The sequence below is a fragment of the Aquarana catesbeiana genome, linkage group LG04, assembly GCF_042186555.1.
Source record: "Aquarana catesbeiana isolate 2022-GZ linkage group LG04, ASM4218655v1, whole genome shotgun sequence".
Classification (NCBI taxonomy): domain Eukaryota; kingdom Metazoa; phylum Chordata; class Amphibia; order Anura; family Ranidae; genus Aquarana; species Aquarana catesbeiana.
The window spans coordinates 475,415,548-475,440,515 of record NC_133327.1 but is presented as its reverse complement, the minus strand read 5'-3'; the positions used below and the strand labels follow the sequence as shown (position 1 = coordinate 475,440,515).

At 43.7% G+C, this 24,968-nt stretch overlaps 1 protein-coding gene across 1 annotated transcript in view; it reads left to right on the top strand.

Annotated features, from left to right (window-relative positions):
- NUP133 (nucleoporin 133) overlaps positions 1–24,968 on the top strand; it is a 1,112,480-nt gene that overhangs the window by 51,457 nt on the left and 1,036,055 nt on the right.

The following is a 24,968-nucleotide window of genomic DNA, read 5'->3' as shown; positions in this document are numbered from 1 at the left end:
GTTTACTATTCTCCCTCCTTCAATGCGTAACTCCCCGATGGACGGGGATGTCTGGGAAGCCTTCACTATTTTTGCAAGTAGGCAGCCCGTCTGCTCACCCTCCTCATAAAAAGCTTGTTTATTGAAAAACTTCTTTCTGTCTGCCGCTCCCCCCCCGTGATCCGGTCAACTGCCTCCTGTGCAGTCAGCAATGCTTCCCTGGCTATATCGGAGGGGTCTGCAATAAACTCTTCCTCCAGCTGGCTTACCATCTGTTCCGTCTGATCCTTAGTAGCATTTGTTTTTGTTTTAATACCCGTGACCTCAGTGATCAGTATTCCCCTGAGAAACTCTTTAAACGTCTCCCAGGTTAGCCTCAGATCAGGATGATTTTCGTGGAGCCACCAGAACCCAGATATCTCAGCCATTATCCCTTCATGGGAGGGAAATGGGTTAAGCCAAAATGCGTTAAGTTTCCATGGTGCCCTAGGCATGTCCGCGGCAGGCTTGGCAACCAAGGAGACCAATAGGGGAGAATGATCTGACACTCCCCTCACCAGGTATCTAATGTCCTCCAGTAAGTGTGTCGTTTGGGGTGTGCACAAGTCAGTCCTTGACAGGGATAGGTGGGTTTTAGAAAAACAGGAGAATTGCTTCTGTAATGGGTTTCAGCTACGCCACGGATCTGTCCATCCTACCTCCGTGAATTTCTGCAGTGCCGTTTGAGCTTTTGTGCGGGAAGTCATCGGAGGTGCGTGTTTATCCAAATCTGGATCCATGTAACAGTTTAGACCCCCTATAATAATGAGGGGGACATCAGGGTGGCACAAATGATACTTCATCAATATTCTCAATACCTCTGAACTAAAGGGGGACAGCAAGTATACATTTAAATTGATGGATTTTACATAATAGTATCAAATATCGCCCCTCATCTATCAATTTGTTTAACAGTTGAAAATCCAGAGTACAATGTACCATCACACTCAAACCCCTGGAATAAGAGGTATAAATGGAATGTTATGCCCAGCCCACCCAGGAAAAGCCCAGGCATGAAACAGTTTCCGGCACAAGGTGAGTCTCCTGAAGTGCATAAATAGCGGGGGAGTATTTTTTAAGTATAGTGGTAACCATGGGTGGTTTAAGAACACCCCTAATGTTCCATGAAAGCAATGGAACAGTACTCATTTATGTGTTATCTTGTGGGTAATGTAGGATAAAGCATCTCGTGTACCCTAGGCGCCTTAGGGTGTGCATAGTCTCGATGCGCCAAGTGTGACAAAAACATAGTACCTGAGTCATACGTAAGGTAGTTCACTTTGGTATGGATGTGGGATCCACCCGTAACACGGTCCTTCCTGCGTGTTTGGTTCCTTCTTGAGCTGAAATCGTGATAATGGCATGTAAAAAAAAAAGTAAAGCTGTAGAACAAATAGTCAAAGCGCCCCCTTTCCCGTGTGGGGCGTGGTTAAATCCCCAATGTAATGGAGGTAGACAACTCTAACCTGTAGGGGAAAGATTGGTGGTTGTAGAAGCAAATAGAAAAGAACTGGATGGGGGTATGCAACCAAAACAGTGTTGCTCATGGCACCTCAACTCTGAACTCCAAGTTCTGCTTAGGTTGAACTAATGGGAACAATGGTCACTGAACTTTTTTTGTGGTCATTTCTCTTGCTCTCAATGCTTGTGGAGTATCTGTAGGTTGCGGCTTCCCAGCCAAACATGTTTAAACTTCTCTGTATATGTCCAGAATCTCAGGGATATTATGTAAGTCCCCCTCTGCTGCCCCTCTTCCCACGTGTCGGAGAATATTCTCATTAGTATCCAGTCATGAGGATGCTTCAGCTGCCGTCTCAAAGAAGTGGGACTGGCCACCCGCCGTGATCCAGAGTTTTTCCAGGTAATAGCATGGCGTATGTGGCTCGAAGCTGTTGTAGCCTTTTTTTTAACATCATTGAATCTAGCTCTGCGCTTCTGTATCTTTGCAGAGTAGTCAGAAAAAAATGAGATGCGGGCCCCATTAAATTGAACATTACGTCGTTCCCCTGCCTGGCGGAGTACAATTTCTTTCACTGAGTACAGCGGGGTAAACGCCTCTTTCCCAAACACCTGCAGAAGCCATTGTTCCACCGATTCCATGAGGTCCCTGCCCTCCGCCTTCTCTGGGAGCCCCACTATGCAGATCTTGTTTTGTCTCAAACGATTTTCAATATCGTCAGATTTAAGTTCGTTTGCTCTGGCAATTCTGGCTGTTATTTGCGTTTCTCTTAATACTGGCATTATTTTGTCCTCTAGGTTACTGATGCGGCCTTCTGCTGCAGTAGTGCGCTCCCTTGTTTTCTGCAAATCGTGCCTGATAAATCTTAGTTCTTCCTTCAGGCCTCCAAAGTGTTCCTGCAGGGTGTGCACTGATGCTGTACATTTGTGCACTGCTCGCAGTATCTCTGCAAGGTAGGGTTGATCAGCTTCATCACCCTTTTCCTCCTCCTCCATATCTGGCATGGTCTGACTAGGGGAAGCTGCAGGGCCCTGTGTATGCAACCCTTCCTCAGGCTGGGTGTGGAACACAGCGGGGGGTGTTGCTTCCATGTGCCGCCGGGCCCGCTAACTTCTGGGCATAGTAAAGCATGTCTCTTGGGGGGTCTTTCCCTGTCCCCCTGGGGGTTTTTGGGGGCTTACCTGCTTCCTTTGCCTTCTCCATGCCTCGTGCGCGCTGTGAGAGATGAGCCGCGGCGCCATGTTGGATTGCGGGCGGTCTTGTCTCCGTCTGTTTACGGGTCAGCATGACCCTTGCAGTGCTCGCCGGTGGCTTCGGGTGTGTCTGGGAGGGTTCCCACACAGGATTGGCCCCAATTCCGCGCATTATACTGAGCTGGGAAAAGGATCGTTGAAGGATCAGTGCGGGAGCTCCGCAATGCACGTCCTCTCACTTGCCGCTCTCGGCCACGCCCCCTGCTTTTTTATTTTTCACTTATAGCGTTCAGAGTTTGTAAAAGACCCCCCAACCCATATATTTTATGAAAGCACATGGCCAGTAGAATAAAAAGTAGGTGCTACTGATTTTTACGCTCCCACAACATTTGTGTATATGTTTATCAGACAATATTTTTGCTAAATAAATTTGTTGAGATATAATTTGTTGAGATATCGGAGGTCTAAACAGACCCCCATATCTTTGTTTGAGACAGAGAAGGTCCCTTTCTCCGCAGCACTGCACTTGAATGAAATGAGGAATCTGTATAGAGATTCCTCATTCATGATGACAGCCTGATACATAGTAACACTCGTGGTTACTGTATATCAGATGGGGGGGGGGGGTGTAATCAGTGCTGGGGGGGGGGGGAGTAGGGGGTGAAGGGTATAGTAAAGGAGAGTGGGGGAAGTATCGTATTTGCCGTCGCAAAAGGCGACCGGGTGTTTAAGACGACCCCCCCCCCCCTTTCCGACGCTTCATATCCTTCTTCATTCTTGCTGGAGCCAATCACGGCGAGCAATGTGTTCTATTAATGAATCCATAGCCTGCTTGTATTGGCAGAGGCTGTAACATCATCAGCCAGCGTTTCTCTGACTCTCAAAGCCAATCCGAGAAGGCTCTGTATTTGAATACATCGCTCACCGGGATTGGCTCAGCGGTATATACTGTATGTAGCTACATACAGTATTACCACAAATCCAGCAGGCATCTGAGCATTTGACCCAGCGTAAAAGACGATCCCAGCTTTTTGGCCAGTTTTTTAAGTGTAAAAGGTCGTCTTATATGCCGGAAAATATGGTAGTTTTAGGTGAAAGTTAGTGGTGGGAGGTGGAGAGGCAGGGGACAGGCGTGGGGGTGTGGCGGTCCCATCAGGGGTTATTGGCTCTGATCAGCGGGTTGTAATTCACTGATCAGAGTTGTAAAATTGTTCAGCAGAGTCTGCTGAACAATTCTGCTATAAGTTTTTTATGGTCATTGAAGTGACCATGTGCTTATAGCAGAGGGAGAAATGAGGTCCATACAGACTTGGCCACCTGCGGGCACTTGTGTAGGTCCGTATGGCATACGGAACTGGAAGTGAAAGGGTTACAGCTAAAGCCAATTCACATTATCTGGTGGAACGCCATAATAGGACATGCCTCATGGTAAAACATACAAAGCAAGCAGTCAAGCTTTTGGATGTGACTGACTACTCTTGCATGCAATTTACTTACCTAGTACCTATTGTCCATTGAGGGACACAGGAATTTAATAATTTATGTACATTTAGGATATTTGCAGCTGTCTACAGGCGGTGGACACTGGAAAAAAAAAATGAAGACCAGACCCTGTTTATTCCTGCTTTAACTGCTATGCTTCATGCGCTCCCTTCCAAAGTTCCAAAACTGGTCTAGCGCACCCTCTGGGTTTCTAACATCAAAAGCCTGGACCTCTGTCAGAGGGGTAGCTTCCTCTTCCTCAACAGAGGAGTAGCAATTGGTTCCCCCCATCCATTACCTCCAGATGTAGCTTCTTGTACACATTCAATTGAGGAGGATGAGCATTGTATCTTGACTATTTTTGAGGACTTGGTACTAGAGATGTTTTTGAAGCCGTGGGAAAATAAACCTGGGGGAAAATTGAATTTTTTTGAAAAATGTAAGAAAAAAATCAGTGTGGAGTAGTTTTACAAGTTGAAAGTTATTTTGCTACACTGGAAACCTGAAATGCAGTGTATATATGAAATATTATGCCCAAAATAAAAATACTGCTTATTCAGTAAACTAAACTTGGAATAGCAAGGTCTGTATATGTTAAGAACTATACATGAGAACAGGTAAACTCCCCCCCCTTAATTTAAAACGGTGTTTCACCCCTCCTTCCAAAAATTAAGTCAGCAGCTACACATACTAAATATTGCACTCCCGTGACCCGTTTTCAGCAGAGAGCGGACGAAAGCGAGCGTGGAGGAGCAGAGCGGAGAGATGCTGATTCACAGTCAGCAACTCTCTGCTCGGGGAGCTGAGAGAACCGAGCCATTGGTGATGTTCGATCGCTCTGCTCTCAGTGTAGAGGCTCTGGGGGACAGATTCCGCATTGGACCGATGCTGCATCCACCTAAATAAGTATGATGGGGGGGGACCCCAAACGACCAAAGCACTTTTTGCAATTTTGGCACTGCACTGCTTTAACTGGTAGATGCGCTTTCATGCAATGCTGTACCCAAACAAAATTTGCATCTCTTTTTTTTCCCCACGAATAGAGCTTTCTTTTGGTTGTATTTGCTCACCTCTGTGATTTTTGCGATTCATAAACGAAAAAAGATGGAAAATTTTGAAATAAAATATATATTTTCTACTTTTTGTTATAAAAACAATCCAATAAACTCAATTTTTATCTTGCATTTAGGCCAAAATGTATTTAGCCACATGTCTTGAGTGAAAAAAAAAATTCCATAACCGTATATTGGTTTGCGCAAAAGTTATAGCGTCTACAAACTATGGTACTTTTACGTACCATAATCAGCTTTGTTTGGACCAATTGCTGCCTTCAGGATTTCTAGGGGTGTACATTTTTGATTTCACTCCTATCTATCAGTTTCAGAGGCCATGAAATGCCAAGATGGCCCAAACCCTCTTCCCCATGACCCCATTTTGCCACAAGTTTCGGGAAAATTAAATTTTTTTTACATTTTTTACAGTTGTCACTTAAATGATATATTGCGCAAACATGCTATGGGTATATGTGCAATTACACCCCAAAATACATTCTGCTGCTTCTCCTGAGAATGGGGATACCACATGTGTGAGACTTTGGCAGTCTAGCCACATACAGGACCCCGAAATAATCCTATTGATTTAAAAGGGTTGTAAATCCTCGTGTTTTTTCTGCATTTAAGGTGAAAAAACACTTGGCAGTCACCAGCCCCTCCCCCCCCCCCCCCCCCGTTTTACTTACCTGAGCCTCTTCATCTCCTTGGCGGGCAAGCGCTGTCCCTCTCTCCACTGGGCCATGGCTCTTGATTGGATAGATTGATAGCAGCGCAGCCATTGGTTCCTGCTGCTGTCAATCAAATCCAATGACCCGGGGGGCGGGGCCGAGACGGCATTCGTGTCTGTGGACGCAAATGCTGGACTGGGGAGCGCGCCCGCAAGGTAACCCTCTCGGGAGAGCCCTTCTCATAGGGGGTTATCTGATGCAGGGAGGAGCCGCTAGAGCTGCCGGAGGACCCCAGAAGAGGATGTTCGGGGCCACTCTGTGCAAAATGAGCTGCACAGTGAAGGTAAGTATGATGTTTGTTTAAAAAAAAAAAAATAAAAAAACGATCCTTTACAATCACTTTAAGTTTCTAAAAAGTTACATTCCCAGAATGCCTGGGTTGCTGACTGTCGCATTTGCTTGCTGCACCGGCTGGATTGTTAGGCCGTCAGAGGGCTGGTGCTGTGACTGATCGCATGTGCAACGCCGTGGCGGTTGTGGATCAGACAGAAGCAACTTCCCTGGCAGTAAAGGATATGAGGGTTTAATTCTGCTTTAGGGCTTTTAGCAGATCGGTCTACAAACCCAGCAGTGCCTGAAATGGAGAGCAACTGAACATGTGCAGAGCAGGATGAGACTGTGTATTACTGGACTGTACACAGTATAGACACTTATTATTAACATTTTACATAGCTATACCTGCTAAAGGGGCCAGCCTGAAGTGATCTAGCAGGACTTAGTTTTCTAACTAAAGTTCCACTTTAAAAGAACATGGTGTAACAGTCGACATGAATGGTTTATCCTGTTTATTGCTAAAGACTCAGTCTCTTTAAAGCGGTGTTCCGCCCCCAAAAAAATTAAATTAAAAGCCACATACTGCTGGCTTTTAACAATAGGATAGTTACCTGTCCTGGAGAGCAGCGATGTCTGCACCACAGCTGATGTTTCCATCGGCTGTCGGGTGCTTCCGCCGCCATTGCGGCTAAGGGTACCCGGCAGTGTAGCCTTACGGCTTTGCGCCAGGAACCCTACTGCGCATGCGCGAGGCCCCGCTCCTCTCTCCTACTGGCCCGGAGACAGGGAGAGGAGGAGGTAACTCCATGGTGGAATCGCGGGCCGTGGCTTGGACTCCTGGAAGTGGGAACAGGATACCTGTCCCCCTCCCCCCGAAAAGTGCCAATTGTGACACCGGAGGGGGAGAGGAGACCAATGAGTGGAAGTAACACTTTTGAATGGAACTCCGCTTTAAGCAGGGATCTAACTAACTCTACTCATACCAGTATCACAACTAGCGCCAGATTCCTTGGGGGGACTCAGATTTAATACACAGGAAGAACACCTGACATTTGCATTCAGATAAAGTGTTAGTGTTATTGTGTATACAAGAATGTACTGTATGATTGTCCTTGCATATTGCTCATATGAGTAGTAACTGATTGACGGTGTAGCAATTCCTGTGTGTGTGTGTGTGTGTGTATGTATATATGTGTATATATATATATATATATATATATAATATATATATATATATATATATATATATATATATATATATATATATATATATATATATTCTCCATAACAGCAGAATCTTCCAGTGTATCACAATCCACTCTTAGTAAATAATAACCATAACGTGATCCCGCGCTACAGCAGAAATATATGAGACTTTTCACTAAATAAAATAAATGAACCTTATGTATATCTAGTTCAATAATTAAAAAAACGGCAGTGCAAGTGCAAAAAATAATAAGTCCAAAAATAAATCAATCCCGGGGCATATGATTCAGGGTGATGGTAGTCTCTTAATTAAATCATCTAAAAATGTCCAAAAGAAGGAAATCGTACAGAAGTAGTTCCAGCAAAAACAGTGGACAGGGAGAAGTTTAAATCCAAAAAGTGAGCGCACAGAATCCTCACCTTCATATCTTGATAAATCAGCATGTAGTAATAAACGGGGATCAGTTCCGTTATTCCAAATTCTACCACCAGGGGGTCCTCCGTTCCACTATATGTACGACTGCCTGAAGTACCAGCATAAACCCATATATAGGAAAAAATTCGGTTATATCGATATCCACCACTAGGGGGGTCCTCTGCTCCACCAAGTAGGTTACCTGAATAAGACTGCACATCCAAGTCCTTATATGGCCTCGTCACCTCCGCAAGGGGAGGGGGAGGAGGATGAGGGGGAAGAGATAAATAAAGGTGGGAGCTCCAATAGTGTAGTATATTATAAGCATAAAGGTTTATTTCAAAGATAAAACTGGACTCTTACAATAAAAGGTTAAAAAACGAGCATAAATCAGCTACTAAGGCGTCTGGACGCCACTCTTACATCACTTCCGGTGTACTTCAACCTCCGGCCACTCCTTACACGTTACGTCATCACGTGACTTCATCAGGGGATGCGGATTGGCTGTGGTGATCGTGTTTATATCTCGAAAAACCGGAAATGGAACAGCGGCCATTTTATTGTGGTCCGCTCTATTTAACAGCAGTGGCCATTTTCCTATAGTCATTCTCGTGTTTTTACAGCGGCCATTCTATGGGAAGATACTCCTCTGCTGACACTTCTAAAGAAGAGTTCTCATATAATAGCGGAAACTGAGAGCCATCGTAGGGTTGCTTTACAACCCGTGACTCCTCATCAAGCAAAGTTGCCTCTTCGTTTATACAAAAGTTAAACAAGTTTAATAAAGTTCATATGTCCGGCCATGAGTGTATTTGCACAGGGTATTAAATACACTCATGGCCGGACATATGAACATTATTAAATTTAGAAGTGTCAGCAGAGGAGTATCTTTCCATAGAATGGCCGCTGTAAAAACACGAGAATGACTATAGGAAAATGGCCGCTGCTGTTAAATAGAGCGGACCACAATAAAATGGCCGCTGTTCCATTTCCGGTTTTTCGAGATATAAACACGATCGCCACAGCCAATCCGCATCCCCTGATGAAGTCACGTGATGACGTAACGTGTAAGGAGTGGCCGGAGGTTGAAGTACACCGGAAGTGATGTAAGAGTGGCGTCCAGACGCCTTAGTAGCTGATTTATGCTTGTTTTTTAACCTTTTATTGTAAGAGTTCAGTTTTATCTTTGAAATAAACCTTTATGCTTATACTACACTATTGGAGCTTTCCCTCTCTTCCACCATTATTTATCTCTCCCCCCTCGTCCTCTACCCCCCGCCCCCCTTGCGGAGGTGACGAGGCCATATGAGGACTTGGATGTGCAGTCTTATTCAGGTGACCTACTTGGTGGAGCAGAGGACCCCCTAGTGGTGGATATCGATATAACCAAATTTTTTTCTATATATGGGTTTATGCTGGTACTTCAGGCAGTCGTACATATAGTGGAACGGAAGACCCCCTGGTGGTAGAATTTGGAATAACGGAACTGATCCCCGTTTATTACTACATGCTGATTTATCAAGATGTGAAGGTGAGGGTTCTGTGAGCTCACTTTTTGAATTTAAACTTCTCCCTGTCCACTGTTTTTGCTGGAACTACTTATGCACGATTTCCTTCTTTTGGACACTTTTAGATGATTTAATTAAGAGACTACCATCACCCTGAATCATATGCCCTGGGATTGATTTATTTATTTTTGGACTTATTATTTTTTGCACTTGCACTGCCGTTTTTTAATTATTGAATGTGTGTGTGTATATATAATGTAATATATCTATACACACACAGTGGGTTGTCCGGAAGTGGTTAATGAAGGATTTCTGAGACTTTAGTCTTAAAATATTTCAAAGTTTGCTCAGCAGAAAACAAACAAATCCTGGATTACAGTTCAACACTACTTCTCAATGCAATTTCTCAAAAGAAATATGCATTTTTGTCACTAGGGGGCCCTGCAGGGGAAAGGCTCCATCTTGTACATGGACCTGCAATTTCTGCTGATTCAGTGAGAGCAAAGCTGCAAAGATTGTGAGAAGAAATATTCTTTTCCAAATGCTACAAGGAAGACATTAACCACTCCAGGTCCACCCTGTAGCAGTTTTGCTGCTACAGGGCAGCACCTGTGCACTGGATCACACTAATATTAATATAAATATATATAATACAAAAAATATATATAGTGTAGAAGGAACCTCATATAAATGGGATTTTAAGGACAAAATTACTTACAGAAAATTATGCTAAATTATATATATATATATATATATATATATATATATATATATATATATATATATATATATATATATATATATATATATATATATATAAATTTTATTTTACAAAAAAGATTAAAAACAATTTTATACAAGAAACATGAGTATGAACATCACAATTTGTAGTGTATTACAGGAATGACAAACAATCAAGTCCAACGTGTTTCGAAATAGTTAATTTATGCAATCTTCTTCAGGGATAATTTTTGCCATTTCTGAAAGGTACAAAATATGATATAAGTATACATATATCTCATAACATGCATATGAAGCCTGTGCTGAAATACATTAAAAAAAAACTTACAAATATAGTAGTTGACATGAAAATTTCCAATGGTTCATCAGACATCCACCCAATCTGTATAGGCCTTTAATCATGCAAAAAAAAACCCCGGATATTGAAATCCAAAAAGAGGTGCCAAATTGGAAAGGCGGAGAACCGCTTTAACAAAGTTGCAAATGGCAGTAGTGTGGAAATCTAGGAGAGGAACACACAGCACATGGTAAAGCATGGGAAAAAAAACAAAAACCTTACATGGGATTTTGTAAGTTGCGACATTCCAACCAAGAAATATATGATGGAAATTACTTCAAAAGACGGGCAAAATTCAAGCCACTCAAGATTTGGCAGGGAGTCTCAACCCTGAAAGATGATGGAAGAGAAAAATATAAGGGTTGTCTAAAAGCTAGATAATGTGCAAAAATAATCAGGAAAAAAAGGGCCATATTTGCCAAATGTAGAGCCATGTTTATAAACTGGAAAGCAGAGGAATCCAAATTCATAACGTTCAATAAATAAGATGATGGCTAAAAAATCACTCAAAAAGGGGAGAAAAACAGACTAAAAAATATAACTTGTCAGATCCTTCTCTAACTTCCTTATTTTTCTTTTTCTCCCTTTTTCACATTTCGTTCTCTCCCACTCTGTTTTCCCCAGCAGGAGATTGGTTGAAATGACGATATCTATTGGGGTAGTATATGTTCTTTTGAAATTACACTATTTGAATGACACATCCTTTTTGGGCTATTGATGCCCTCTGTCTAGAAATTTGACTGTGATTTGTGCTCTAATTGTTTCAGTATCTGAATATTAGTTTTCTTTTTTTACTTATTGCATTTACTTTTTTTTATGATGAAATTGATTTCCCATGCGTCTTCTGGTTTCATCCACCCTTCTCTGTGGCCACTATCATGCATCCGGCACAGGTAGGCCCCCACAAACTTGTTGGGGACCTTCTCTCCTCCCATGCTGTGGTTTCGGGTGCTCTTGGCAATGCTCAACAGCTATGGGAGGATATTCCATGTGTCGGGGGTAGTTAGTTTCTCCTTTTGGAAGACCATCCCCTTATGGATTTCTCATCCGATGCCCCGACTTTGGACTGTGGTATAGGTTTTTTCCATCACATCCACCCAGTCCAGTAAATAGTATTTCATTTTTTAGATACTATCCTTTTTTCATCTTATTTTTGTATTTTTTTACATACAACTTTTGGATTTCTGCCCTGTATTTTGGCAGGAATCATATTGTCAGTGACTGTCGCCCCTCTTGGTGTGTCTTATGCTATAGGGAGATGGGGGTGATGTTGATCGCTCCCTCCTGACCCAGTATGGGACGACCCTTTGTGGTGCTGTCAGCAATGATGGTCTTTCAGGCTATGGATTGCAAGGAGGTAGGTGTGGCCGGATGTTCTCCGGCCCCGCTCCCCCTATCTGGACGAGCGGCGCTCAGAGAATGACGTCACCGCTGTCATCTGATGCTGCGTCATCTCTCAATGCTCTGTGAGGTCCCGGCGGTGAACAAGCACGGCCATAAAAGGAGAACGCCGTGAATCCCAGAGCCGCCATCCTCATCCGACGACACCTTGTCCGAGGAGCAACACACCATCTTGCTCTTCTTTCCAATATCAGAGGGGCAATCCCCTCTCCTTTGGGCTGTTTCTGTGGATCCTGGACTGCCTTTTAGGTTCAGGTGTGGGAGAGACACACAGCACATTTTGGTAAGCTGGATCACTTTTTATACTTTCATGAATGTTTTGATTTTACTTTCCTTTTTGATTGTTTGAAATTCTTGCTTCCACTCATGGAGGGGTGCCCCCTGTGTCTATGGGGGATCTCCCCTTTTTGAGTAATTTTTTTTTTTTTTTAGCCATCATCTTATTTATTGAACATTATGAATTCGGATTCCTCTGCTTTCCAATTTATAAACATGGCTTTACATTTGGCAAATATGGCCCTTTTTTTCTGATTATTTTTGCACATTATCTAGCTTTTAGACAACCCTTATATTTTTCTCTTCCATCTTGGTTAGAACGTCGCAACTTACAAAATCCCATGTAAGGTTTTTTTTTTTTTCCCATGCTTTACCATGTGCTGTGTGCTCCTCTCCTAGATTTCCACACTACTGCCATTTGCAACTTTGTTAAAGCGGTTCTCCGCCTTTCCAATTTGGTGCCTCTTTTTGGATTTCAATATCCGGGGGTTCTTTTGCATGATTAAAGGCCTATACGGGTTGGGTGGATGTCCGATGAACCATTGGAAATTTTCATGTCAACTACTATTTTTGTAAGTTTTGTTTTTTTTTTTTGTATTTCAGCACAGGCTTCATATGCATGTTATGAGATATATGTATGCTTATATTTTGTACCTTTCAGAAATTATCCCTGAAGAAGATTACATAAATTAACTATTTCGAAACGCGATGGACTTGATTTTTTTGTCATTACTGTAATACACTACAAATTGTGTTGTTCATACACATGTTTCTTGTATAAAATTGTTTTTAATCTTTTTTGTAAAATAAAATTTATATATTTTTGTAGCATAATTTTCTGTAAAGTAATTTTGCCCTTAAAATCCCATTTATGAGGTTCCTTCTACATTATTTAGGGATGGTGGCAATTCTTCACACCAACTTCTGAGAGTCTGTTTACCAACCAGTAAGAATTCTGGCTCTCACAGACCTGTTATTTTTTTCTTTAACCACTTCAGCCCCAGAAGGATTTACCCCCTTCCTGACCAGAGCACTTTTTACAATTTGGCACTGCGTCGCTTTAACTGCTGATTGCGCGGTCATGCAATGCTGTACCCAAACGAAATTTGCGTCCTTTTCTTCCCACAAATAGAGCTTTCTTTTGATAGTATTTGATCACCTCTGCAGTTTTTATTTTTTGCGCTATAAACGGAAAAAGACCGAAAATTTTGAAAAAAAATTATATTTTCTACTTTTTGTTATAAAAAAAATCCAATGGGGGGCGGCGTGTCCAAGATGGAGACCGGAGCAGACGTGCAGTGAAGGAGCTCCGCTCAGTCCCTGGCAAACAACACTGTTTCCCTGCAGACCGGTGATCCTACATAGCCTGGGACAACTCAGCTGACGGCAGAGAACGGTATGACGAAGGGGTCCCTGTCCGCCCGAAAGTCCCATAAAGCTGCCCCGAATACCGCTATACGGAGCTCCCGTCCCGCCACTGGCTCCAATATGGCGTCCCAAGCAGAGGATACTAAGATAGAGCCTGCCGAGAAGGAGCAGTCTAATTTTGAGGCTCTCATGCAGGCGATTACTACATGTCAATCGACCCTCACAGGCAAGATTGAACAGATGCAGCTAGACATTAGTCTTATTAGGAGAGATATGGACACTTTCCGCTCTAGTCTTACAGAAGCTGAGCGTGGCGTGGTGGACACAGAAGACCGGCTGCAGGACCGTACAGTCTCACTCCGCACGCTGCAAACTAAAATTAAATCCCTGGAGACCCGCGCAGAGGATGCAGAAAATAGGAATAGGAGGAGTAACCTCCGCGTGGTGGGACTCCCTGAAGGGGCTGAAGGAACTGATCCCACGGCCTTCACGGAACACCTACGCACACTTCTACCCCACGCGCCATTCTCCGACTTCTTTGTGGTGGAGAGGGCACATCGGATGCCTGCTGCCCAGGGGCCCCCGGGAGCTCCTCCACGCACGTTTATTCTGAAGTTACTAAATTTTAGAGATCGAGATGGGGTCCTGCGTGAATCAAGGAAAACCATCAATTACGGTATGAAGGAGTGAAATTAATGATCTTTCCAGACTTCTCGGTGGACACACAGAAGTTGCGACACTCAGTTGACCAGGTGAAGCTCAATCTGCGTAACAGGAAGATAAAGTACAGTATGCTGTTTCCAGCTAGGCTGCGAGTCCAAGATGGTGAGACGGTGAGCTTTTTTACCTCCCCCGAAGATGCATCGCACTGGCTGGAGACTCTACCCAGGAATTGATGACTGCTAAGGGGCGCATGGTATGTTTACTTTATCCTACATACTAACCCATGGTTTGGGGGACTTTCCCTCCCATCGTCAAATACAAGATTGGGGTGCTGATTTACCACCCCCCCCCCCCGCTTCTGGAGTGGGACAGTTGGACATGATCTAACAGACCTCCTAAGTTCCGGCTGAAGATCTTTATGCATAGTGTGACTGACCACATGTGGATCATACATTATTCCTACACATGGCTGCTGTGCACTTGGAGATGGAGGGGGGAGGGATGCCTCCTTGTTTGCACTCCTTAGAAGAGATTGTAACCGTTCAAGAATTGTGCCCCCGGAGGAGCTCTGTCTTTTTTTTTTTTTTTTTTCCCTGGTGATCCAGATTCTACAATCTGCAGGGACCGTTGATCCTTTTAAAAATTTTTGCTGGAAGACATATTGCACGTACTGTGACACTCAGGTGCCCTTCTGTTCATTTCCCCCATTGGCAGTTGCCATGACCGTTTCTGGGAAGGAAGCACACCGAAGTTTGGGGAGTGGTGCGGGGTGGGGGGATGGGAGATGGAGTTGGAGCACAGGTTTTTGCTCCTTGTTGGGACTTTTTTGCTGCTACATGTGTGCTCAGCTATATGTAAATGTTTCCTATATTAAGGGGCAGTGCAGTTCTGATCTTTTTCCACTAGATGGCAGGGATACTCTCCCTGACAGAGTTCTCAAAATGGTGAATAAGGTTCTGTTATTCTTGTGTATATATACAGTCTGTTCTGGATAATGCTGATTGATTGCCTTTCTACATTTCATATAAGATTTAAATGACTCCCCTGACTATTTTGTCTTGGAATGTTCAAGGCTTGAACTCCAAGATAAAGAGATCTTTGGTATTTAATTTTTTGAAAAAATACAATCCACACATATGTGTACTTCAGGAGACACATTTGGTTGGGAGCAAGACGCTGGCACCCCGGAAACCCTGGGTTGGTGCATATAACCACTCAACCTACTCTTCCTATTCCAGGGGTGTCAGCGTCCTGATACACAAATCCCTTGGGATTACCCTGTTGGATCTCCACCTGGATCCGGAGGGGAGATACGTGGCCCTTCATGCGATGTGTGACAGACTGGAGCTGTTAATTGTGGGCATATATATTCCCCCTCCTGCCACGGTGAATATACTTGGGAAGCTTACTCCAATAATAGCATTATATCCGTCAGCTGGAGTTATATTGACTGGAGATTTTAACATGGTCCCGAATGCTGCTCTAGATAGATTTAGTGCGGGACCCCCTAGTGTCTCCCCTCTCTCCCACTGGGCAGAAAATTTTGGTTTCAATGATGTATGGAGACTGCGGCACCCAAATACAAAACAATATACCTGTCACTCGGCTACGTATGCCTCTTTCTCCAGAATTGACTTGATGTATGTCACGGACTCCCTGCTCTCCCGGATACAGGAGGTTGAGATCCTTCCGTGTGGCATTTTGGATCACGCACCTCTCCTGCTTAAATTACAGACAGATTCGCCGGCAGGTGCCGCACTGTGGCGACTCTCTGGCTTGTGGATTACAGATGAAAGGGTAACCCCCCTGGTGGAGGGAGAGCTGGGAGTCTACTGGGCAATTAACGAAGGTACGGTCCCCCCACCGACACTTTGGGATGCCTTTAAGGCATATACTAGGGGCCAATATCAAACTGCGATCGGGAGGGTCAGAAAGGACACCAGACTGGCATTGGAGGAGGCTGAGAGGAAAGCTCTCCTACTAGAAGACAGATATGTGCATACTAAAGATATACTGACATATGATGCTCTGCAATCCCTACACAGGGAAATTTCCCTAATGAGGATTGAGACCACCAAGAACAGTTGCTTGCTCAGTCACAGAGAATTTTTGAGCAGGGAGAGAAGATGGGTAGACTATTAGCATGGTTGGCTAAGAGCGCTCCTCCCAGTCACATATTGCCCACATAAAGGATGATGAGGGAGAGCTTTGCTCTGACCCTATTGGCATAAACGATCAATTTGCTAAGTATTATAAACATCTCTATACTTCTAATGTTACCTTTACTAGTGAAAACCTTCATAATTTTTTTGAATCAAATAGAATTCCCGCAACTCTCGGACGAGGCTCGTAATACATTAGATGCCCCGATTACTGTTAAGGAGGTCCAAATGGCGGTGAGGGCACTCCAGTCAGCTAAAACTCCGGGACCCGATGGCCTACCAGCAGAGTTTTATAAAGCAAATAGCGATCTTCTTGTCCCTAAATTCCATGGCCTACTCCTAAAGATGCTACGGGAGGGTTGCCTACCTCGGAGGCAGTTATTGTGGTTATAGCCAAACCTAATAAAGATCCTACGTCTTGTGCCCCGTACCGCCCCATCTCGCTTTTAAACGTAGATGCCAAGATAACCACTAAAATACTCTCAAGTAGGCTTAACTCGGTCATCCTCTCTATAATGCATGGTGACCAAACGGGATTCATGCCAGGTAAAGGTACCAATATTAACCTATGTCGATTTATACACAAACATCTTTTGCTGGGAAAAAGGACCTCCCGGGTGTGGTGACCTCTTTAGATGCCGAGAAGGCCTTCGACTCGGTTGAGTGGGAGTTCTTATGGCAGGTCCTTGAAAGGTTTAACTTTGGTCCCAAATTTATCTCTTGGTGAAACTCCTCTATGATAGTCCCACCGCACGAATCCGCACAAACGGAGTACTCCCCCCCCCCCCCCCCCCCCTTCTCCCTGGGCAGGGGAACCAGGCAGGGGTGCCCATTGTCCCCGGGGCTGTTTGCCCTGGCCATCGAGCTCCTGGCTATCCTACTTAGAGCATCCCAGACGGTTAAAGGCATAGCGGTTGGTCCATTGACTGAGAGACTTTCACTATACGCTGATGAAGCACTGCTGTATCTCCCTGATGCGTCTGCTTCATTGGCGGTGGCACTGGAACTTATTAACAGCTATGGATCCTTCTCAGGCATTCGGATCAACTGGACCAAATCGACCCTATTCTCACTATCTCGCACCCCAACCCCTGTGGACCCGGAGGTACCACTGGCCATGGTGTCTAAGTTCAGATGCTTGGGGATCGAAATACAGCGAGATCCATCTCAATATCTAGCGCATAACGTTTATCCGATCCTACAGCAACTAGCCACCAGATGTCAGACTTGGAAATCTCTCCCCCTTTCACCAGTAGGAAGGATCAATCTTATTAAGATGACGTCCGTTCATTTTGAACGTGACTCATGTACGACGGGACTAGAAAAGGAAGTCAGTCTTGCCGCTTTTATCGGCGAGATAGACACCTTGTGGGCCCCGTCGCGGGGCATACCAGGCCCTTAGGTCTGGTATGGATTATAAAAGGAACCCCCTACGCTGAAAAAACGGTGTGGGGTCCCCCCTAAAATCCATACCAGACCCCCGATCCGAGCACGCAGCCCGGACGGTCAGGAAAGGGGGTGGGGACGAGCGAGCACCCCCCCCTTCTGAACCGTACCAGGCCGCATGCCCTCAACAAGGGGGGGGCCCCCCCACCCCAAAGCACCTTTTCCCCATGTTGATGAGGACAAGGGCCTTTTCCCGACATTCCTGGCCGTTGGTTGTCGGGGTCTGCGGGCGGGGGGCTTATCAGAATCCAGGAGCCCCCTATAATAAGAGGGCCACCAGATCCCGGCCCCCCACCCTATGTGAATGAGTATGGGGTACATGGTACCCCTACCAATTCACCTAGGGAAAAAGCGTCAATAATAAAACACACTACACAAGTTTTTAAAATAATTTATTAAACAGCTCCGGCTTCGGGGGTCTTCCTCTGGCTTCGGGGGTCTTCTCCAGGGGTCTTCCGGCTTCGGGGGTCCCTCTGGTTCCTCTTCTCCCGGTGTTCCAGTTCTTCGGCCGCCTTCTCCGCTGTCTTCAGGCCGCTCTTTTGCCAGCAACATCACCCGGTGACCACGCCCCCCTAAACGTCAGTCCCAGCATGCCCAGGGACTGTGACATCATAAGGGGGCGGAGTCTCCGCCTATATACGTCACAACGGAGCGCTCAGAGCAGTCCAGCCGGAGAGAGCGTAGTGTCAACATCTGGAGAAGAGGGAAGAAGCCCAGAAGTCCGAACCTCCCGCTGGCAAAAGAGCGGCCTGAAGACAGCGGAGGAGTCGGCCGAAGAACTGGAACACCGGGAGAAGAGGCCGGAGGGAGCGGAGAAGAACCAACCGGACGCCGGGAGAAGAAGAACCAGAGGGACCCCCGAAGCCGGAGGAAGACCCCCCCCCCCCCAAGCTGTTTAATAAATTATTTTAAAAACTTGTGTAGTGTGTTTTATTATTGACGCTTTTTCCCTAGGTGAATGGGTAAGGGGTACCATGTACCCCATACTCATTTACATAGGGGGGGCCGGGATCTGGGGTTCCTCTTATAGGGGGCTCCCGGATTCCGATAAGCCCCCCGCCCGCAGACCCCGACAACCAACGGCCAGGGTTGTCGGGAAGAGGCCCTTGTCCTCATCAACATGGGGACAAGGTGCTTTGGGGTGGGGGGGCCTGGCAGGGCCCCCCTCCTCCAAGGCACCCCCCCATGTTGAGGGCATGCGGCCTGGTACGGTTCAGGAGGGGGGCGCTTGCTCGTCCCCACCCCCTTTCCTGACCGGCCGGGCTGCGTGCTCGGATCGGCGTCTGGTATGGATTTTAAGGGGGACCCCACGCCGTTTTTTCGGCGTAGGGGTTCCCTTTATAATCCATACCAGACCCAAGGGCCTGGTATGCCCCGCGCTCGCCGCAATAGGAAAATTTGTTTTTCCTATTGCCGCGAGCGCGAAATGCAATACCCTGTCCTTGCGTCGTATCTGGTCCGTTGGACCAGCATCCAGACGAGTGGGGTGGGCTTTCCGTCGGACCAGCGCACAGACGAGTATGCCGGAAAGTCCGCTCGTGTGTACACGGCACTAGAGTTGCCCAGACCACCTTACAACTTCCCTTGTCGTTGGGAGGTCTGGCACTCCCCTGTTTCAAAAAATATTACTGGGCAGCGGTTGTTGTAACTGTTTGGTGGTTCTCCCAGCCGAAGTCCAATCCAGCGGTTAACTTGGAGGCTGCTGTATTGGGATCCTATTCGGGGCTGAACAATTTGGTCATTAGGGGCCCTAAAGCACATCCAGACATCTTCAATGCACGCGACAGTTAGAGTTTGGGAGCAAATGTCTAAAACTTACTGAACCAAATTCTGTATCCCCATACACGCCATTATGGGGTAATCCCAAATTGAAACCTCTTCAAACAGTTCCAGATCCGGCCTTGTGGGCAAGATATGGGGTTAAAATACTAAAACAGGTAATGTCAGGGGGGAGGATCCTTCCTTATGATAACTTGAAAAATGACTTTCAACTCCCCTCACGAATGCTATTCCGATATTTGCAATTGCGTCATGCAATACAGGCCCAATTCCCGTCGGGAATCACTTTACACTCACATGGGGTTGAGTCTTTTTTGATTTCCAGACACGTGGACCGCATTCTATCCTCCCTATATTTGCGAATACTTAGTGAGGAACCATCTGGGGGGACTAAGCTTTTTGACAAATGGAAAGGGACTTGCCTGCCCTCACAGCTGACGATTGGGAGGAAGGAATACAGCAGTACATTCCTCTCATGGTTTCGGCGAAAGATCGCTATATTCAGCTCAAATTTCTCCACAGAGCGTGCTATACGCCACAGAGATTGTCTAAAATATATCCGACATTGTCAGACAGATGCCCGAAGTGTGGTGGAGAACTAGGTACCTTTTATACATGTTGCTTGGTCGTGCCCTTTCATACAGCAGTTTTGGCTAGAGGTGGTGAACGTGATTAATTTGGTGGGTAACCTGCATATACAACTGAACCCGATTGTCTTACTTTTGGGAGTCACACTCATAGCTAATGCCCATAAAAGATTGTTTGTGTTCTATGCCTCGTTCTATGCTAGAAAAACTATACTGCTTAAATGGAAGCAACCTGACCCTCCCACGGTCGCTCAGTGGAAAGCCTTAGTAAATTCCACACTACCACCTTACAAACTCACTTATATTAACCGCAAATGCCCAAAAAAGTTCTCAAAGGTTTGGGGAGCTTGGTCTCACCAGTAAGATCAATATAATTCATTTGATGTGTGCAAAATCCCACATCCGTTATGTCTTTTCCCGCCCTCCCTTCCCTCGCCCCCCTCCTTCCTTTCTATCTATCCCCCCCCCCCTTCCTTTCTATCTATCCCCCCCCACCCCCCAAATAAAATAAAATAAAATAAGTGACTAGCATTACCTGCTTCTCAGCCGAAGGGATTGTCACCTTCCATTAGACACTTGAAAATGCATTAACCAAAAGATTTGGTATTTATGAATGTATTGTTACTCCTTTATCAAGATTTATACACAACTCTGTATTAGGATGACTTAAAATAGTCTGATTTGAAATTATTCACCATAATTGTATACGCATATTGTGTAGCAGCACTCTGTTGTTTTTTACTGTTTTATATGTTCAAATACTTTATTTCTGGAGAAAATAAAAACTTTTCTGTTAATAAAAAAAAAAATCCAACAAGCTCAATTTTAGTCATACATTTAGGCCAAAATGTATTCGGCCACATGTCTTTGGTAAAATAAATGTCAATAAGTGTATTGTAGTGATATAAAAATATGTCGAATATGTATTGGGTGGATGATAATGAATTAGTAAGTACTCTTCTGCAGCAACCCAATTCTTCCAGAGAGATGCACTTTATTGACTTCCAACACAGAACAAAGTCCAAAGTCCACAGGTGACAAAAAAATCCGACAGAGTATATAATTCAAAGTCCCATGTTCTTAGGTCTGTGTGTCCATACACAGACAAGCCTCACCTAAACTATAGACTGAATGCCGTGTTATATTCACCAGGCATTGAATGGCTGAGCAATTTGATTGGCCGTTTCAATTTAGGACTTTGATAAGCTTTAGTATATCAAACAGACAACAACCCCCAGCCGTGAACAGCCGTGAACCACCCCAATTTGCACTCCCGCATATCAACATCAACAAGTCCCCTTTAGAGTTGTGTAATTAGATTAACAGATACCACCTGAACACCCTTTTGAGCCCTTGGAATACCTACATTCCTAATCTGTATTCTTGCATATCAACAAGCCCCCCTGATATATTAGCCCCACAGGAGGGAGCCTCCGCTAGGCCAACCCAAAACACTCCTTGATCCCATTGTTACCCCCTCAAGTCTAATTACCATCAATAAATACTTCTTCTATGGTCCTTTAAACAATGTACCCATTGAAATGTTCAATTAGGTTAACAGCCCATACCTCACACCCCTAGGTAGACTTACATAAGACTAACACATCAAAGGGTCTTCAGCTGTTATCTTAAAATTGAGTTGGCTTGGACAAATCAACCATTGTCAACTCAATTCTGGCCTAGTTAATATTGACTGTATGTGTGTACATATAATAATGTCCCACATAAATCGGTGAACATATTACAACATATACCCCCACTTGGGTCGGTTCTAACTACTAGAACTGACCCATAAAACAAACAACAAAAAATATTATTATGATTTAAGGTACTGGATGCTTTACAATGGCTCATATAAAATATGAAGTTGAAACTGGTTACATCTCTCTTCTCCAGCCTCTAAAATATCCCCATGAAACAGTTATTATATAATATAACTTTTAGACCATGACTGGAAAAGGATTTGGTAAACGTCAGTGGCCCATATAGCTGTTAGGCCTTATTATATCACATCAAGATCTTGAATATTGCGCAAATACGAGCTGATGTCACAGTCCATCCTTTGGTCTGACTTCATCACATCTCTCACCATCTCACTGAAAGTAAACTTGGTATGCTCTGGGAACTCCAATCCACATAAGTCCAGGATTTTTTTCACCTCCAGGCTCAAGCTTTCCATTTTTAAAGATGCTTTTACGCAAACACTCTACTTTCATCTTTATAGTAAGAAGAACTATCAATGTACCAGCACTCACTTGCAAGGTAGAAAAGGTTTGGATATGGCAGTAAAAACTGTGCTGCAAACTATTTCCTTGCACTTGACATTCATGAGTCCATCTTTGTTGATTGCCAGTCACAATTTGCTTTTGTAATTTGCTGTAGGCCGACCCCTCATTGCCTTCAATAAAGCAGTTACTTGGATCATTCAGTCCACAATTACACTTAAATGGTATACCAACATATACATATACCCCCACACGATGGTTCAGATAGAGTCATCAGTGTTGATCAGATCTTCTATCCAGACAAAGCGGCAGTGGAAATTCTTGCCAGTATCCTCACCATGAAAGGTAGAAAGGTCTTTTTCATCCATATATGTCATAGCCTTTAGCATATTATAAACAACTGAATCAACAAAGTTTCAAATCATGACTATAGTGATGAATTTCACTCACCCCTCTTATAAATTTAGGAAAACCACCCAACATACTATAATTTATGCTATGCCAAGCCATTGTGCAGCATCTCACCTTAGATGTCAAATATATTGATCAATACGCATTATGTAATATGTACAGATGTTATGAAAATCATTTTAGGTTAAAATGCTTCTCTTTGGTTTCAAGATAAAGTTCAAGAAGTAAAACATAAAGAAAATAAAAAAATGAAAAGCAAAATATCTCAGGAAAAGGGAGAAAAATTAAAAATTAGGGTGTTGAAGAAAAAGGAAAAAGGTCCATTGCTTGATGAATTTCGAGAGAGTCCATGAATACTTTATAATTCCATGTATAGTGATATATTGTCTATTCAGCATTTCTCCCATAATTCAGGTCAGGTCGAGACCCTGATGAGGACGATGAGCATGCAGATGAGCTTCCCTGAGATGGTTTCTGACAGTTTGTGCAGAAATTCTTTGGTTATGCAAACCGATTGTTGCAGCAGCTGTCCGGGTGGCTGGTCTCAGACGATCTTGGAGGTGAAGATTGTGGTTACACGTGGTCTGCGGTTCTGAGGCCCATTGGATTTACTGCCAAATGCTCTGAAACTCCTTTGGAAAACTACTTATGGTAGAAAAATTAACATTGAATTCAAGGGCAACAGCTCTGGTGGACATTCCTGCAGTCAGCATGCCAATTGCACGCAACCTCAAATCTTGTGACATCTGTGGCATTGTGCTGTGTGATAAAACGGCACATTTTAGAGAGGCCTTTTATTGTGGCCAGCCTAAGGCACACCTGTGTAATAATCACGCTGTCTAATCGGCATCTGAATATGCCACACCTGTGAGGTGGGTGGATTATCTCAGCAAAGGAGAAGTGCTCACCAACACATTTAGACAGATTTGTGAACAATATTTGAGAGAAATAGGCCTTTTGTGTACATAGAAAAAGTCGTAGATCTTTATGTTCAGCTCATGACAAATAGGGGAAAACACAAAAGTGTTGCGTTTTTATAATTTTGCTCAGTGTAATTAGAAAATTTCACTTGCTTTTAACTTGATTTGATTGTAGCCGTATTAGTGCAATTGTGACAGACAATTGTGTACTGTCCGTGATACTTTTTTTATTTGCACTAACATACAATTTTTCAGGACAAGCTTTCGGGGTATGTCCCCTTCTTCAAGGTCCAAGCAGTACTGATTCACAAATTTTTAAGCAGAATGTTAGAAGAAAAAAGAAAAACAAACACATACAAATCAATGGTAATAAATATAGCAGCAGAGTTAGTGAGATAAGACAGTTTTACGACCCCTCTGTGACTAATATCCCCCCCTGCAGTCTATAGCTCGCCCTCTGTCTTATCTCACTAACTCTGCTGCTATATTTATTACCATTGATTTGTATATGTTTGTTTTTCTCTTTTTTAATTTTTTTTTTTTTCTTCTTTTAACATTCTGCTTAAAAATCTGTGAATCACCTTGATTGGACCTTGAAGAAGGGGACATACCCCAAAAGCTTGTCCTGAAAAATTGTTTGTTAGTGCAAATAAAAAAAGTATCACGGACAGTACTCAATTTTCACTTGCTTTTAACATACAGTTTTAAATTGAATGTAATTTCTGAACGAAAACCACATACACTGTCTGTCTGAATTCCTTTTGACCAAAAAGTTTTCTATTCTGCTCCTTCGAATTTTCCCATCACTGGTCGAAAATAACTTTGATTTGACCCCACTAAGGATTAGAAAATCAAACGAACGTTCTTCAAAATGAAATTTTTTATGTTTTTTGTATAGCCAGTATATAATACAGTTCTGTCTGAAAATCGGCAAAACACTCTAGTTTTTTTTTTTTTTTTTTTTTTCTTTAAATATCTCTTTTGACTTATTTTCAAAGTGGATTAGAGATTTTGCTCCCCAACCATATAGTTGGTTATTTATATTTACCACTGCATATAGATATTTAAGAATAAATTGCCCCTTTTTTAAAAAAAATTTTTATACTTATTAACTAAATTCCCCCCCCCCTTCTTTTTTAAGGTTATTATCCGATTAATCAAAACAATAATCGGCCAACTAATTGATTATGAAAATAATCGTTAGTTGCAGCCCTAGCTTATAACCCTTTGCTCTTTGGACATAGTAAGTTTCAAGGATAAATATGTTTGTTTTTTAGTAGTTATTAATTTCTTTATTCACTAACCCCTTATATCTGGA